The following is an 18331-nucleotide window of genomic DNA, read 5'->3' on the forward strand; positions in this document are numbered from 1 at the left end:
AGTTTTCTGGTGGCATCTTTAGGATTCTCTATGTATAGTATCATGTCATCTGCAAACACTGACAGTTTTACTTCTTCTTTTCCAATTTGTATTCCTTTGATTTCTTTTTCTTCTCTGATTGCCGTGGCTAGGACTCCCAAAACTATGTTGAATAATAGTGGTGAGAGTGGACATCCTTGTCTTGTTCTTCATCTTAGAGGAAAGGCTTTCAGTTTTTAACCATTGAGAATGATGTTTGCTATGGGCTTGTCCTATATGGCCTTTATTGTGTTGAGGTAGGTTCCCTCTGTGCTCACTTTCTGGAGAGTTTTTTATCATAAATGAGTGTTGAATTTTATCAAAAGCTTTTTCTGCATCTATTGAGACGATCATATGGTTTTTATTCCTCAATTTTTTAGTATGGTGTATCACATTGATTGATTTGCATATATTGAAGAATCCTTGCATCCCTGGGATAAATCCCACTTGATCATGGTGTATGATCCTTTTAATGTGTTGTTGGATTCTGTTTGCTAGTATTTCGTTGAGGATTTTTGCATCTATATTCATCAGTGATAATAATCTGTAATTTTCTTTTTTTGTAGTATCTTTGTCTGGTTTTAGTATCAGGGTGATGGTGGCCTCATAGAATGAGTTTGGGAGTGTTCCTTCCTCTGCAATTTTTTGGAAGAGTTTGAGAAGGATGGGTGTTAGCTCTTCTCTAAATGTTTGATAGAATTCACCTGTGAAGCCATCTGGTCCTGGACTTTTGTTTGTTGGAAGATTTTTCTTTTTTTTTTTTGAAAGATATTTGCCATGTATTTCTTCTTTAGGTCTTTTTTTTAAAATTAATTTTATATTTATTTTTGGCTGTGTTAGGTCTTCATTTCTGTGCGAGGGCTTTCTCTAGTTGCAGCAAGCGGGGGGGCCACTCTTCATCGCGGTGCGCGGGCCTCTCACTATCGTGGTCTCTCCTGTTGCAGAGCACAGGCTCCAGACACACAGGCTCAGTAGTTGTGGCTCACGGGCCTAGTTGCTCCACGGCATGTGGGATCTTCCCAGACCAGGGCTCGAACCTGCATTGGCAGGCAGACTCTCAACCACTGCGCCACCAGGGAAGCCCCTGTTGGAAGATTTTTTTTTTAATTTATTTATTTATTTTTGGGTGTGTTGGGTCTTCGTTTCTGTGTGAGGGCTTTCTCCAGTTCCAGCGAGCGGGGTCCACTCTTCATCGCGGTGCGTGGGCCTCTCACTGTCACGGCCTCTCTTGTTGCGTAGCACAGGCTCCAGATGCGCAGGCTCAGTAGTCGTGGCTCACGGGCCTAGCCGCTCTGCGGCATGTGGGATCTTCCCAGACCAGGGCTCGAACCCGTGTCCCCTGCATTGGCAGGCAGACTCTCAACCACTGCGCCACCAGGGAAGCCCTGGAAGATTTTTAATCACAGTTTCAATTTCATTACTTGTGATTGGTCTGTTCATATTTTCTGTTTCTTCCTGGTTCAGTCTTGGAAGGTTATACCTTTCTAAGAATTTGTCCATTTCTTCCAGGTTGTCCATTTTATTGGCAGAGAATTGTTTGTAGTAGTCTCTTAGGATGCTTTGTATTTCTGTGTTGTCTGTTGTAACTTCTCCGTCTTCATTTCTAATTTTATTGATTTGAATCCTCTCCCTCTTTTTCTTGATGAGTCTGGCTAATGGTTTATCAATTTTGTTTATCTTCTCAAAGAACAAGCTTTTAGTTTTATTGATCTTTGCTATTGTTTTCTTTGTTTCTATTTCATTTATTTCTGCTCTGATCTTTATGATTTCTTTCCTTCTGCTAACTTTGGGTTTTGTTTGTTCCTCTTTCCCTAGTTCCTTTAGGTGTAATCTAACCTTACACTGAAAGATTTATTTGAGATTTTTCTTGTTTCTTGCGGTAGGCTTGTATTGCTATAAACTTCCCTCTTAGAACTGCTTTATGCTGCATCCCATGGGTTTTGGATCGTCGTGTTTTCATTGTCATTTGTCTCTAGGTATTTTTTGATTTTCTCAGTGATGGCTTGGTTATTTAGTAACGTATTGTTTAGCCTCCATGTGTTTGTGTTTTTTACGTTTTTTTCCCTGTAATTGATTTCTAATCTCATAGTGTTGTGGTTGGAAAAGATGCTTGATATGATTTCATTTTTCTTAAATTTACCGAGACTTGATTTGTGACCCAAGATGTGATCTATCCTGGAGAATGTTCCGTGTGTACTTGAGAAGAAAGTGTAATCTGCTGTTTTTGGATAGAATATCCTGTAAATATCAATTAAATCTATCTGGTGTGTTGTGTCATTTAAAGCTTGTGTTTCCTTATTAATTTTCTGTCTGGATAATCTGTCCATTGGTGTAAGTGAGGTGTTAAAGTCCCCCACTATTATTGTGTTACTGTTGATTTCCTCTTTTATAGCTGTTAGCAGTTGCCTTATGTATTGAGGTGCTCCATGTTGGGTGCATATATATTTATAATTGTTATATCTTCTTTCTGGATTGATCCCTTGATCATTATGTAGTGTCCTTCCTTGTCTCTTGTAACATTCTTTATTTTAAAGTCTATTTTATCTGAGTATTGCTACTCCAGCTTTCTTTTGATTTCCATTTGCATGGAATATCTTTTTCCATCCCCTCACCTTCAGTCTGTATGTGTCCCTAGGTCTGAAGTGGGTCTCTTGTAGACAGCATATATATGGGTCTTGTTTTTGTATCCATTCAGCAAGCCTGTGTCTTTTGGTTGGAGCATTTAATCCATTCACGTTTAAGGTAATTATCGATATGTATGTTCCTATTACCATTTTCTTAATTGTTATGGGTTTGTTTTTGTAGATTCTTTTCTTCTCTTGTGTTTCCCACTTAGAGAAGTTCCTTTAGCATTTGTTGTAGAGTTGGTTTGGTGGTGCTGAATTCTCTTAGCTTTTGCTTGTCTGTAATGCTTTTGATTTCTCCGTCAAATCTGAACGAGATCCTTGCCGGGTAGAGTAATCTTGGTTGTAGGTTCTTCCCTTTTGTCACTTTAAATATATTGTGTCACTCCCTTCTGGCTTGTAGAGTTTCTGCTGAGAAATCAGCTGTTAACCTTATGGGAGTTCCCTTGTATGTTATTTGTCATTTTTCCCTTGTTGCTTTCAATAATTTTTCTTTGTCTTTAATTTTTGTCAGTTTGATTACTATGTGTCTCAGCGTGTTTCTCCTTGGATTTATCCTGCCTGGGACTCTCTGTGCTTCCTGGACTTGGGTGGCTATTTCCTTTCCCATGTTAGGGAAGTTTTCGACTCTAATCTCTTCAAATATTTTCTCGGGTCCTTTCTGTCTCTCTTCTCCTTCTGGGACCACTATAATGTGAATGTTGTTGCGTTTAATGTTGTCCCAGAGGTCTCTTAGGCTGTCTTCATTTCTTTTCATTCTTTTTTCTTTATTCTGTTCTGTGGCAGTGAATTCCACCATTCTGTCTTCCAGGTCCCTTATCCGTTCTTCTGCCTCAGTTATTCTGCTACTGATTCCTTCCAGTGTATTTTTCATTTCAGTTATTGTATTGTTCATGTCTGTGTGTTTGTTCTTTAATTCTTCTAGGCGTTTGTTCTTTAATTCTTCTAGGTCTTTGTTAAACGTTTCTTGCATCTTCTCAATCTTTGCCTCCATTCTTTTTCTGAGGTCCTGGATCATCTTCACTATCATTATTCTGAATTCTTTTTCTGGAAGGTTGCCTATCTCCACTTCATTTAGTTGTTTTTCTGGGGTTTTGTCTTGTTCCTTCATCTGGTATATAGCCCTCTGCCTTTTCATTTTGTCTATCTTTCTGTGAATGTGGTTTTCCTTCCACAGGCTGTAGAACTGTAGTTCTTCTTGCTTCTGCTGTCTGCCCTCTGGTGGATGAGGCTATCTTGCTGGCTGTGTTTTGATGCCACTACTGAACAGGACTCGGCAGCCCCCTTGTGCCGCAGGTTACCTGATTAGATAGGTCGTGTTGCATCCCCCAGACTCTCCTCCACTCTGTGAAAACTCCAGTGATGGGGCCAAGGCAAAGCCCTTGGCCAGTTAAACCCATAAGGGCTCTTTGTTTGGTCTGAGTTTTGATTTGTTTGTTTAGCAAAATGTCAGACCAATTAAAGCCATATCCAAGAGCCCTCCAGAGTGCACAGGCAGCTGCAGAGTCACAGAATTCAGGAGGGAGGAGAGGAGGAACCAAGTGGGGATTGGGGGAGTGGGGAAGCGGGGGGTGTCCACCCTGGTGGAAGGAAGCCCCGGGCCTGGGTAGACCAGGTCACCCACGAGTGGTTGACCACTGGTGCAGAGGTCAGGATGCAAAACCTTGGAAAGATAACTGTGTATCTGATGACCTGAGGTGGTCCTAATTTCAAATTTGCCCAAAGGAATCTCCTCCTTGTCAGGCAGAAGCAGCACCTCCCTTAGGCCTGGTGACTGGGGCTCCTGCTCTAAAGGGCCTCTTCTGCCCTCCTCAGCGCCCACCCTTCCCACAGGGCAAGGAGTCTCCAACCAAAGGACATGGCTGCCCAGAGCCCACAGCTCCCTTTCTAGACCAGGCTGGATGCATCCTGTCACCAGGCCAGGCTCCCTCCTGCAGCCCCCACTGAGCCCTGGCCAGGAGGTCAAGCCATGGGCCAACTTGGGCTCCCCCACCCTATGTAGGACCCAGGGAGGCCAAAATGAGTAGAAGGCTTAGGGAACAGGAAGGCCTTGACCAGGGAGATGAGAGTCCTGATCTCTTGTCCCCCACGTCCCCCACTGCTTCCGGGTGAACTGAGGTCAGTCACTCCCTCTCCCTGGGACTCAGTCTGCTCCTGTGCTCAGAGAAGTCACGATTCTTCTCTCCCTCTCCCTCAGCCCCCAAGGCATTAACAGAGCTCAACGAGTGGGTGACATTTGCTGCGCCAGTGCAGACCTGGCAGGCAGTGTGATCACAGTTCCAGAACCTATCTTTCAGAAGCTGGGGCCTTTAGTGTTTTAGAGGTTGATTTAAAAAAGCAAGTCTAAATCAGAGAAACATGGGAGATCGTACTGACCTCCAAAGGCCAACAGTATCATTGGAGCAAATTATGTCACGTCCAAACCCAGCCCCCAAAGGGACCTCTGTACAAAGGTTTTAAGGTAGGAAAAAAAACATCTCCATGTGAAACAACCCCCCAACCCAGTCCCACCCCCTCTCATCATCACAGCAAGCCAGGTCCCCTGACAGCAGGAGAGATTTTAGTGAAGGAACAGGAATGAACCTGCCTGTGCAACCTCCATTCCCAGTTTGAAAGCTCCTGTCCCACGCCCTCATCTGGGCCCTTACGTCCTTCTTAGAGGCTTTGGGCAGTGGTGGCACAAAGCACATCACCACCACTCCACCGTCACCCCTGCAGTCAGTCCCCATGACCGTGAACATGGCAGACCTTCCAGATGGATCTGGGCTCTACGGGATCATCCAAGGCTTTCCCTCCATTCAGCTCCAGCGAGTCTGGATGTTAATAACAAAATTTGTAATAACAAAATTACACTCATTGTACTTGCCAACCAAGGAAAATGTGCCAGTAATTTCGAGGCACAAGGGAGTCAGGGCTATCGCTGGGTGCCTCAGTTTACTAGATAAGAAAATGCAGAGAGGCCAAGAGCTACATTAGCGCCTCCAGACCCTGCCATAAGTGGGGAGCCCAGAACTGCTCCGCCGTTTGTGATCAAAGCCCCTCTGAATGGCAGGGGCGGAATAAATTATTGGATCGGTCAAGCCATAAACATGTACTTCCTGAGAAGCCCCTATGTGTCCAACGTGGCCTCAAGGTCTGAGAAACAGAGAACAGCAAGAATAAGTCACCAAAAAAAAAATAATAATAAGTCACCATCCCTGCCCTCAGGGTGCTTACAAACTAGTTAGGAAGCTGGCACTAACCTTCAGGAAGCAAGGCAAAGTCCGATTCATTTTCTGATTGTTTATACTAATAGGAAAAAAAATTTTTTTTATGTGCATTGATTTTGTACACTTAAATCTTGCTAAATTCACTTTAATAAATACAAAGCATCCAGACTGGAAAATTTAAAAAAAAAATAAAAAGGTCTGGGATTACACGTGCAGTGTTGGATTTGAGAAGGAAAAACCCAGTGTGGACAGACATGGTCAGACAGAGATTTCTAGGGGAGCAGGACTCGGGTGGAACCTTAGGAATAGGTAGGGTTTGGATCGACAAAGGGAAGAAAGGAGGGCGGGCAGGTGGAAGGCGTGGGAGGCGGTGGGGAGGACGTCTGATAGGAGGGCTGGGGATGAGGGGATGGATAGTGGCGCCGAAGTCTGGATGTGCTCCTCGGGTCTTGAGCAGGGAATGGAGAGAAAGGGGGAGCCTAAGAGTCGCTGAGAAGGAACAGGTGCCAGCCCGGATGATGGACTGGGCAAAAGGATGGGGGAGAGTCAAGGGCTCCAGGCTAAGGGATAAGTATGACGGTGCCACCAATAAAAATGAAGGAGGTGGCGGGACTTCCCTGGTGGCGCAGTGGTTAAGACTCTGCGCTCCCAATGCAGGGGTCCCGGGTTCGATCCCTCGTCCAGGAACTAGATCCCCCACGCACGCCGCAACTAAGAGTCCGCACGCCACAACTAAGGAGCCGGTGAGCCGCAACTAAGACCCAGGGCAACCAAATAAATAAATATTTTTCAAATTATTAAAAAAAAAAAAATGGGAGTGGATAGATGACATGTTTGCTTCGTGCTGGGGGTGCCCTGATGCAGCCGAACCCTGGCTGCCCTTCTGCCAGGATTTCTACCCAGAGAAGTGTGCTGGACCCAGTGACCCCTACAGCTCCCACCTCACCAGGTGACTCACGAGTCATTGTGTGACTAACAGCTGTCCTATCCTGGGCCGGGAAGGGTGACACGGGTGGGCTTTCCCCGGCAGCCCAAGCCCTGACCCCATCCCCGCCCGGTCCTCAGGACACCGTCAGGCTCCCACATGGGCCTCTCAGGTCTACGGAGACTTGAGACCTAGCAAAGTCGAGATTCGGAGAAAATTTTCTCCTGCTTTCACTGCTCATGGGCAGCGGGTGTGCATCCCAGGGCCAGGTGCTGGGGTGGAAGCTGCGGGCAAGGGCACTGTGGCCCAGGCACGCTCCCACCGCTGCTCGCCTGCTGCCAGCCTGTCCATGGCGCTGGGGGTGTAACGGGGGTGGGCTCCCCACAGAGCAGAGAGGGTGAAGCCCACAACCTCCCACCTCAGGAAGCCCCCTCCAGCTCCATGGGGACAGGCTGTGGCTGTCCTCCTGGAAACTCTGCACAGGGAATTTCTGTCACACACTGGAACCTTGTATTCGTTCCCTAGGACCCCTGTAACAAAGTACCACAGACTGGGTGGCTTAAAGAACAGAACTGTATTCTCTCACAGTTCTGGGAGGCTAGAAATCCCAAATGAAGGTGCCGGCAGGGCTGTGCTCTCTCCGCAGGCTCTCAGGGAACGTGTTTTCTTGCCTCTTCCGGGGGCTGCCAGCGATCCTGGGCATCCCTTGGATTGTAGATGCATCCCTCCACCCTCTGCCTCTGTCTCCCCGGGTGTCTTCACACCATCTTCCCTCTGTGTGTGTCTCCCTTCCCCTTCTTATAAGGACACCAGTCATATTGGACTAAGGGCCCATCCTACTCCAGTAAGACGTCTTAATTATATCTGCAAAGATCCTATTTCCAAATAAGGTCACAGTCACAGGTCCTGATCTCATGTGGCCTCGGCCTGCAGCACCTTGAGGCAGGATTTCGATTCCCAGCCAGAGATTGGGCAGCGGTAGTGAGAGCGCTGAATCCTGGCCACCAGACCACCAGGGACCAGTGGTCAGCGACAAGGCCCTGGCCCGTCAGCTGTGAAGAAATGAATTTCCACACAGAGACGGAAAGTAGTGAAGCAAGTAAAGTGTTTATGAGGAGGAAAAAGAGTACGTGTGGATAGACACATGGGCGGGCCTAGAGAGAGAGAGAGTCGCTCACTCGTGGCAGTTTAAATCACTTTTATGTGGCATTTCTTCTGGGTTTCCTTTGACCAGTCATCTTGCTTTGCCTGGTTCTGAGTCCGTATCTGGTGTATCTCAGCGTCCTCCCCTGTGTGCGTGCGCATCTCTTGGCCAAGATGGATTCTAGTGAAGGGGCCTATGGGTAGCTGGCATCACTTACTACGAGGTGGCACCCCCTCCCTTTTTGACCTCCACGGAGCCTTTCTGCGCATGTGTAGTCGGGGAGGTCTCCTTGATTTCAAGAATGAGGAATACGTGGTCTCTTATCTTCCATCTGGGCAGGGCCCAGCCTCCTCCATCATCCTGCTTTTATGGAGTTTCTGCTATTATGGAGTTTCTGTCCACAGGGGAGAAACTGTTCAGCCTGGGGCCCATCTATCTCCTACCTTAGTACCAGGATCTAGGACTGGACATATCTTTTTGGGGCACACAATTCAAACCACAACAATCCCCAGGCCCAGTGATTTATTATCCATAACTGCATGCTTTCCAGAACTCTGGAAGCTGAAGTGCTCTCCTTTCCAATATCCTACAACTGCCCTTGTCTGAATGCAACCAGCCTCCTAACAGAAACTCCTTCTTTGTTGAGAGTCGACAAGCCCAGCTTCTCCTGTGCACTAACCCTAGAGCAGTGATCAGCAAACTGACCAACGGCCATATCCGGCCAGCCGCTTGCTTTGTTGGAGCCCAGCCACGCCCATTCTTCATATCCTATTGTCCATGGCTGCTTTCGAGCTACAGCAACTGAGTTGAGTCGTTGAAACAGAGACCTATGGCCTGCGAAACTTAAGATATGTACTGTGGGTCCTTTGCAGAAAAAGTTTGGTGACTCCAGCTCTAGGGTATTCACAGCAATGACCCCTAAATACTACCTTCCAAGTAATTAAAGAAAGATGGTGGTGTCTCCTTTTGTCTCTGAAAGGATTCTGATATTCAGGGTCATTTCAGAGTTGAGTGTTTTCTCATCTCTAAGATGGGAATAAAAATACGACCCACCTCCTAGGGTTGGGGGGTGGATTTAATGAAATAATTCATGTAAAGCATTAACCAGGGTGCCTGGCACATAATGAGCATTCAATAAACACTAGCTGTTTTCATTATCACTATCACTTTTCTGAGATTCTGGGCAGAGTAGAAGACCAGAGGCCATGGAGGACCAAGTCCCACCCTCATGTGAGAATACTACCCCCACCTCCCGGGCCCCGACCCTGTGCTTATGCTCCTTGGCAAGCAGTCAAGAGAGGGACTGACTGATCCATTTTATGGCTGGAGAAAGCAAGACCTGGTGAGTCTGAGGGTCTCAGCTGCGCCCACCGTGCAGCAGAAACAGGGCTGCACTCCAAGTCTCAAAGGCCCCATAGTTGTTGATGACCCGCGCCCCGCCCCCTTCACACATACACTGTTTGTCGGTTCTGCTCCCCACGTGCACAGGCATTGGACAGCTAGGGTCCCCTGGCACCTCCCCACCAGCTCTCAGAGCCGAGGCTGATTTCTTCCATGCAATTTGAATTAATCTCATGCTTCAGGTGGAGCTTGGCTAATCAGGGGAGACAAGAAGCCGAAGTGGGTGCAATCAAATTAACAACGCTAGGCCCTGGCTCTTTAAGAAGGAAAAAACAAAGCAGGCACCAGAAGGCACCCCCAACACCAGCCCTTCCCCAGGGGAAGCCTGGAGCGGCTGCCAGGGCTGAACGCAAAGAGCTTCTCCCACCCACCCCGCCCCTCCCCAGGCGACCACCCCACATGCCAACAATGCCCCTTTGTGGCAGCTTATCTCACACTGCCAAACAAGGCTGCGGTTCTTGTCAGGATCTTGTTAACAAGGAGCAGAGACACAAGCCTTTGGAGGGAGGGAGGGGAGTGGGCTGAGTTGGGGGGAAGGAGGGGCACACTCACCTCAGATGGGTGCCTGGAATCCTTTTGGAAACAAAAGGAGATGAGAGCCTCGGAGCTGGGAGGTTCCCTTCTCCCATGGCAAGGTGGTGTGCAGAGCTCTCTAGAGCCTTCAGGGCACGCGCTGTCCCCTGGAAAAGCCTCTCCCAAAGGCAAGGAGGAGGACATCCAGAAAAGCATTTTAGCGTGCCAGAGAAAGCATCCTTTTTAGCAAAAAACTCTATGAGACTCTTGGAGAGATTTCAGTTAGACTCTCAGAAGGACTTCCTGAGACAGTCAAGTCCCGTCCTTAAGGTTGGTGAAGAACACCATGACTTTGCTGCCCTTCTTCCAACCTTATCGGCCTTGAGGTTGTCCTGCCTGAGGCAGAGAAAGGACCAGAGGGATATCCACTTGAATGGGGATGGAAGAGGAGGGTCACCCAGCACTAGGGTTCTTCCCTCAGACCCTGTGGAAAGCTCCTCAACCCCCTCCCCCCAGGCCACCCACCTAGAAGAGCAGAACAGCCTAACCCCTTGTTGTCCGGGTTCCCAGACCAATCTGCTTCACCCCCAGTTTGGCTGCGTTTCTCTTCAGAGAAGCTGGACTCTTTGCACCCCCATCCTGCTCCCCTGCCTCCTGCCCTTCTCTGACCAGTGTCACATCATGGCTAAAACCACAGATGCCCTGAATCCTGGCTCTGCTGCCTACTAGCTGTGTGACCTTGGGCAATTTACTTCTCTAAGCCTCAGTTTCCCCATCTGTAAAGTGGGAATAAAAACAGGGTCGTTCTGAGGATTAAATGAGTTACCGCATGTAAAGGAATACAGAATAGTGCCTGCAAATAGTAAGCCGGCAATAATGTGAACTTCTAGGATTATCATACACCGGTGCCCACGAATGGGGTTAAGAAGTACCCCAGGCTTCCTTTTGGAATGCAACATTCCACACCTCTTTCCCATTTTATCAGGCCTCTCCCAACAGCTGGTGGCATTCATGTCCTTCTTCTTCCACGTCCTCCTTCCTGCACACACTGCTCTCCTCCTTTGGGTATTCGTAACTGAATCTTCCCTCCCTGGTGACTCGGGGACTGTCAGAAACACCACCTGAGCTCCAATCATCAGGCAGAAGAGAGGGAGGGGGATAGAGACAGAGAAGGCCCGACTCACCGCCCCCCTAACTCCTGCCCCCAGCCCCAGCTGGCCCTGGACTGGCCTCCTGCCCCACCGGCCCAGCCCTCCAGTTCTCAGCCTCCTGCACTGCCCCCAGGATTCCTCCACATCGTGTCATTCCCACCCAGCTTCCTACTTCTGGGACAAAGCCCAAGGTGGGAGAACAGTCCACCAGGCAGAAGGAGAAGGCTGGATGAAAGCAGAGGAAAGGGCGCTGGTGAATTGTCAAGGGGACTTGGGGCTGCTGCTTCTTGCCGCTCACCAGCTGTGTGACTTTAGACAAAACACTTAGCCTCTCTGAGCCTCCATTTCCTCACTGATACTCTGGGGGCTAAAAGCCCCCAGGCTACCTCCTTAACAGGAATGAAGCTCCTGATAAAGGATGTTCTGGTGTTCTGTAAACTGCAAAGATCAGCCCACCCCAGCTTATGGGTGGGATCCCAGAGAAGAGGGAAGCTGGAGCGGTAAAGGAGGGGCCAAGTAGGTGCAGAGTTTATAATCCCCATGGCTGGGTCTAGGGGCCCTAGAACTCCATCCCCAATCCTGGGGGTTGGTCAGAAAGTCTGTGGATGCTCGGGGTGTGGGGGGGGGGGAGTGAGGAAGCAGAGCTGTCCTGTGGTGTTTTAAAAATCTATCAGCCTCTCACATCAAATTAAAATGTAAATAGCAGCTGGTCCAGGCAGGACCTGGGGGTGACAGGAGCCGGCCTGCGAGTAATTTCACAGACGTGAACTGGTTACATCGGATTCTGACAACTGTCTTGTTTCTGAAATTGATTTCCTCTCCCCTCGGCTTGCTGCCCCAGGAGGGCCCTGGAGCGAGGGGCGGGGGTGAATCCACTGTGGAGGCCGGTGCCTTTCTCCTCTCTGTGGCTCCAGCCTATAAAGCCCCATTGGATCCAGGAGGAGGAAATCTGGGAATTCTGCAGGGCTATAAGGCCGTGGCCTGCAAGCCAGAGGCCCAGCGAGGCTCCTTCCTGCCCTGGAGTGAGTCTGTGGACCAGGGCAGGCTGCCCCAGGGCACTGGGAGAGCCTGCCTTCTTTCCACAAAATCATGCTAAGTCCTGAACACGGATGCTTCTGCCCTGGAGTCTCACAGTCAGAGCCAAGGACACTGCAGTGTGGCATGGGCTGTGCCAGGGACACTCGATGCCCAGAGGAGGCAGAGGTATCTCTGGAGGCAGAGGAGGCAGAGGTATCTGCAGTGATATGGGGTGTCAGGGAAGGGCCCTGGGAGTCATCAGGAAGCCCCTTAGGGTTCGACCAGAATCTGCCCCAATTTGGCCATGTGCAGTGCCGGCGCTATACCAAGTACCGGGGTTGTAAAGCTTTGAATGAGACTGGCCCACAGAGAAAAAAAGTGACTTTGGTGTAAATGGGAAGAAGTTGAGGAAGTTAGAGCATAAAGGACGTGGGAGGATTCAAGCAGCTCAGCAGGTGCCACCTGGCTTTGCAAGACCTATTTTGGCAAATCTGGCATATGTGGCCATGCGTCAGAGTGGACTTTGTTGGGAGTCCTATATTTACCAGTACCACGGGGTCAAAAGTGGGCCGAGATGAAGTTGCTGATCCAGACCCTTCGAGGGTGGGCACGAGCGGGAACCAGGAGCCGTCATGTACCCTGAGACTGCAGTCACCTGAACTCATGTAGAAGAGATGCCAGCTCCTTCCTCCCTCTGTGGCTGCCTCCCTCTGTGTGTGTGTGTGTATGTGTGTCTGGTAATTAAAAAAAAAAAAAAAAAGACTGGCCCAGCTCACCCCAGGACCTTCCACAGGACCCCAGGGAAGAGCCCACCCTCCCCACCTAAAGGAGCTGTGTTGGAAGGAGCTATGTATTAAGGGGCAGCTCACACCCACTTGGGTCTCCTTGATGCCCTTAAGCCCAGCCCCTCCCTGTTCCCAAGTCCCCAGAGAATCTCTTACTGCACCCCTCTTTGTAAAAAGAAATTAGGTTTCCCTGGCTGCTAATTGAATTACACTGCAGGAAAGCAGAGAAGTTGTATCTCATTAAAGCCTCCTGTGTCCTACTGGAGCGCTGTGTTGCCTTTGCGGCTGCTGTTAGCACTTGTCACGCAGAACTCAGCCCTGTGCGTACAGCCCCCGCCCCCTCCCTGGCTCTCCTGCCCGTGCCCCTAAAGCTGCAGTCCCTGACACCTGCCCTAGGAGAGGCCTGCCGAGGCCGCCCACCATAGAGAAGCCACGGCGTTTTGCTGACAACCAAATTCCATTTCCCAAAGCCAGATTCTTTGTGCATGCGTGGCGGACAGACAGACAGCCAGAGGTGACCAGCCCCTACAGTAGCACAGGCTTAAAGAGGGAAAAACTGCCTTCTGGAAGCTTCAGTTTCCTCATGTGAAAAGTGGGGATAGTAAGACTTACTTCTCATGGTTGTTTTTGGGGAAGGCCAGTAAGCCGTGAACCAAGAGGCCAAGGCATCCAGCAGACTGCCTGCTCCATCAGGGGCATTGTGGGCACAGGAAGGCCATGGTGCTTGGTCAAGAAGTACATCGGGACCCAGGCTTTGGAGCTGGGGAATAATAACAGTACCTACCCGCATGACTTAATTCATGTAAAGTACTAGAACACTGCCAGCACATGGTACATGGGAAGTTCCCAGTAAAAGGTAACCATAAAAGTGTGTGTGTGTGTGTGTGTCTGTGTGTGTGTATGTGTGTGTGTAGAGGGAGGGTGCACTTATGTGACGCAGGGCTGTGAGTAGATATGTGTTAGACAATCACATCAGGATATTGACATGCAATTGACAATTGCATCAGGCTACGTGTGTATGACACCACGTGTGAGTTTACGGTAAGGGTGTCAGAGTGTAGGCTGTGAGGGTGACCGTGTTTGTGACTGTCCATTGGGGGTGTTTTTGACATTGCCTCTGTGTGTGTGTGTGCGCACGCGTGCATCTGTGCTCCTGCAGGTGACCACACACGAACATCTCTCTAGGGAATTCCTGGGGTCTGCCTTCAACGCAGGAAGTGCTCTGGAGCACAGCCAGGTCTCGGTGCAGTGAAGATTCACCTATGTTTACCACTGTGATTCAGGGGAGCAGAGCGACTTTGTGGTCCAGAGCAAGAAGCAAGAGAGAGATGGAGGGAAGAGGAGAGCAGATAGGGCGGGCACCTGCTGCCCTGGGCTCCCCTCTATTAGGGGGCTGCCTTGTTAAGTACAGCAGCCAGGAGGGCGGAGGCCCCTGGTCTGTGGGCTCAGGAGGGCACCCTGGCCCTTGGAAGCCTGGACAGGGTCTGGGGGAGGGGCACAGTGACACAGTCCCCTGTTCTGGCATTGACGGCAGACTGCGTAGGGCAGGACGAAAAGAGGAAGCAGGTCCTCTGCTTCTGGCCCAGGATGAGGGGCTGAAGACCCCTGTACGCACGAAGAGTACGCTCACAGAATCCTCCCATAACAATGAGCCGGATTCCCAGACCATCTTTCCTCTCTCCTGAGACCCGGACACCCGCAGGGGCCCAAAGACATGGAATCTTCTCTGCGCTGCCCTGGAATCTTCTCCACGCTGCCCAGGTGGTCTAGTATGGGGAGCTCCCTGCCTCCACTGCAGCCCTTTCCCTAAACAGCCAAAACTACTGGAAAATTCCTTCTTAGGCCAAACAGGAGGTCTGCCTTCCCCCTTTTGAAGAGCTGTTGAGCCATGTCCCACCCACTCCCTGTAAGTTACACGCTCCCAGTTTCCAGCCACTCCTCAAATGGCATGGCTTGAAGTCTGTCCATCTTCCTGGTCGCACTCCAGCTTGTCAACGTCCTCCATCAGGTAGAGAGCCCAGAACGAGACATGATGTTTCACGAGTAATTTGGAGCTTGTCATTCTATGTTCTGAAGACCTGGGCGCTAGTTCTCCTGGCATCAGTTCACCTTCCACCATTAGTGTTAGAGCTTCATACGTTATGTATCGCCTCTCCCATCTGTCCACTTTTAAGAAGTGTTGCTGTTTATTAGTATGACCGGGGCAAACCACTTCCCTGCGTGGCCTCAGTTTCTTCATTTGTAAAATGAAGGGTCTGGGCAGATGATCTATACCTGTGCCCTTCCATAGAAACAAAATGCAAGCCGCCTATGTAATTTAAAATCTTCTAGTTGTCACATGTTCAAAAAAGTAAAAAGAAACAGGTGAGGTTCACTGTGATAGTATATTTTTTGTAACCCAGTATATCTAAAATATTAACATGTAATCAACGTAAAATTATTAAGGAGCTATTTTACATTCTTTCTTTTTCTTCCTGTGTTTTTGAAATCCAGTGTGTACTTTACAGTCACAGGACATCTCAGTTTGGACTGGCCACGTTTCTAGTGGCCAATAGCCGCGTGTGGCTAGTAGCTACTATACTGAACGTTATGTGGGCTCTGCAACTCTAGGACTCTGTGATTCTGTAAAATAGATGGCAAGTAACATCTTAAGGTGTGCGTGTATTTATCTGATGCTTTTCTTGGAACAGGAGAGGAGCATGAGACGCTTGGGGTGGGAATAGTACCCATAATGAGCCTGAGGCTCGGAGAAGTCAAGTAGCCTGTATTAAAGACCACATAGCTGGGTAGAAACACGTCCGTCTGGCCCCCAAGCTCTTCAAGCTGGGTGGGGCCCACAGAAGCAGTCTCTTCTTCTTCACAGATGAGCTCACCTGAACCTGCCCTGAGCTGCAGGGCTGTGAGGAGAACATCGGGTTCTGCTGCATGCTGTTTGCCATAACAATGGTGAAGGGAGCCCAGCCCCCCCGGCCCCAGGTGTGGTTAATACTCACGGCTGAAGGACCAAGTGGGCTCTTGAGGCCCTGTTGTCTCTGGTTGCCCCTGTGTCTGTCTCTTTGAACAAACCTGATTGGGAAGACCCTGTGAGGTGGGACTGGCATGTATGAATGCACAGGTTGTGCACTGCTCAAAGTTACATAGCCTAAGGGGCAAGTCAAGTCGGGAACCCAGTCCCTGCTCCACTGGCCAAGCTCTGGCTCCCAGCACCATGTTGCCTCCAGCCAGAGGGGTGCCTTTATAATTCACACACAGGCCCTGGACAGGCTAGTACAGCCCTACCTGGAGAGCAAAACAGGGATGAGCTGCCAGTTTCTCACTCCGGTGCAGAGCCTTGAGGTCCTCCTACCAAAGAAAGACTCATCATTTCCCCTTCCTTCTCTGGACCTGTGACCTACGCTGAGGCTTGACCCTGCCCCCATCCCCCTTCACACGCGCGTGCACGCGCACGCACCCCACCCCCCCCAGCATGAACGCCCCCGGCTCGTCTGTGGCTTCAGCGGCGGCCTCTTGAGAGCTAGGCCTCCTCTTCCCCAGGAAGGCCTAAGGGCTCAGGCCAGGCAAGGGTGCCAGGCCCCAGTCTCTGACCATTCACTTCACGGGGAGCAGAAACAGTTCATGCGCCCCTCCCGCCACATCCCGGCATTTCAGTCCTCCAGGAAAAATGCAGGCTTCTGCAATGCAAGGCCCGACTTGTTGATGTAAAATCTTACTCTATATTCCACCCAGGTTTATACGAGTGAATTATGCAAACCTTTGATAGAAAAATATTCCTCCGCACATCCTTGAGAGTGTAAAACCTTAGTCAATAATTCATACTCGCGTGTCTCTGACTGCAGGCTTTTTCTTCATTATAACTTGCACCTCGTTATTTGTGTTCCGCGTTTTATTGTATACTGGTGTGATGCCGTGCATTGTAAAATTTATCTGCTTCATTATATGATGAGCCGGGGCTGGGGATTGTGCTGAGATGCTGGTGCAGGGGCCAGGAGCCAGAGCTGCCCTCAGGATCCAGTCCCACATGACAGAAGGCAGAGGAGGTAGCTGGCTGCATGGTGACTTCGGGGAATGCCAGAAACCACCCTTCATCCCCCAAACCTGTTCCAGATGTCCCCTCGCCCACTGCCTGGCGTCTCAGGTCACACTATTACAGCTCCATGCCTCCCTTCCTTTCTCCAAAGGCTTATTTGTCCTTAGAAGTCAGAGGACCCTGGAGAGTTTGCTGGGAAGAATGTTGTCTGAGTAGGTGTTTAAAACTGGAGGGGAGGGAATTCCCTGGCGGTCCAGTGGTCAGGACTCTGAGCTCTCACTGCAGGGGGGCCCAGGTTCAATCCCTGGTCAGGGAACTAAGATCCCGCAAGCCAAGCAGGCAGCCAAAAACAAAACAAAACAAAACTGGAGGGGAGAAAAATCCTGAGGATGCTAGGAGGGAAAGAAAGGGGCATCCACAGAAGTGGGGCAGGGATGCGGTGCCCCAGAAGGGAGCCTCCGGGGTGGGGGGGGTGTAAAGAGAGAGAAGACAGACCATCCTCTTGTCCCATGGCCCAAGCAGGCCAGTGAGGGGGTCTGTTGAGCTGGCTCTCTACTCTGCAGAACTCAGTGTGAGCAGGGGTCCTTCCCGCAATGCGGGGGTGGGAAATGCTGTCTGATTCTTGCAGTCAACCACAGTGCCCCCTAATGTGTGTACTCCAGCGTGGCTCATGGGCACTCCTCTGGAGACGAGAGCCCTGGGGACCTGTACTCTAAGAGGCAAGGTTTCCCAGGAAAGTGGTGAGGAAATGGCAAGGACAAGGGCAGTCCTCCAGCTGCATCAGATCTCTTATCTCTCTGGGATCTGCCCTGCACATCGCTGCCTCTGAGCCTTTGCTCCAGCAGTTTCCACCGCTTAGGGTACCCTTTCTCCCCATGTGTATCCTGCCACGTCAGATGGTGAGCACTTCTAGCACAGTGCTTAGCAATCTTTCCTGGAACTGCTATTGTGTTGTCTGTTCTCACCACTGCAGCGAAGCTCCCTGAGATTGGGTTTGTCCTGCTCACTGTTGGTTCCAGAACCCAGCATAAGGTCTGGCACCTAGTAGGTGCTCCATCAATGCTCGTTGAATGGCTGGGTGATGCCTTCCCCGACACTCCTCCACCAAAATTAATTTCTCCTGATACCTCCTTGAAAAACTCGTCAGATTTTCCTTATTTTCATGTTGCTCGCACAGGTGCCTATCTCCCCCTCCCCTTCCCCCCTCCTCCCAGGAGGCAAGGACCCCGTCTCCCCCAAGCCTGGCACCATGCCGCATAATGGCATAGGTGCTGGATGCATGTTTGTTAAATTGATGGGGGAAAAAGGGGACAGGATGTCACTGGCCCGAGACCATCTTTCCCTCTGCCCCACCCTCCTCCTGCTGCCCATGGTGCTCGGGCCTGGAGGAGGGTCAGGATTGAGATGCCTCTTGTCAGGGCAGTGGGTGGGCTCTCCTGATGGCCAGCCAGGGCCTTGGTTGTTTCATGACGATTTTCTCAGGTCATTGGTTGGGGGACGGGGGATGGGGGAACCTA

At 50.1% G+C, this 18331-nt stretch overlaps 1 protein-coding gene across 1 annotated transcript in view; it reads left to right on the plus strand.

Annotated features, from left to right (window-relative positions):
• The window catches only part of DSCAML1 (DS cell adhesion molecule like 1), a 347779-nt gene that overhangs the window by 278511 nt on the left and 50937 nt on the right, over positions 1 to 18331 (plus strand). The gene's annotated exons all lie outside the window — the stretch shown is intronic.

The sequence above is a fragment of the Balaenoptera musculus genome, chromosome 8 (assembly GCF_009873245.2).
Source record: "Balaenoptera musculus isolate JJ_BM4_2016_0621 chromosome 8, mBalMus1.pri.v3, whole genome shotgun sequence".
NCBI lineage: Eukaryota > Metazoa > Chordata > Mammalia > Artiodactyla > Balaenopteridae > Balaenoptera > Balaenoptera musculus.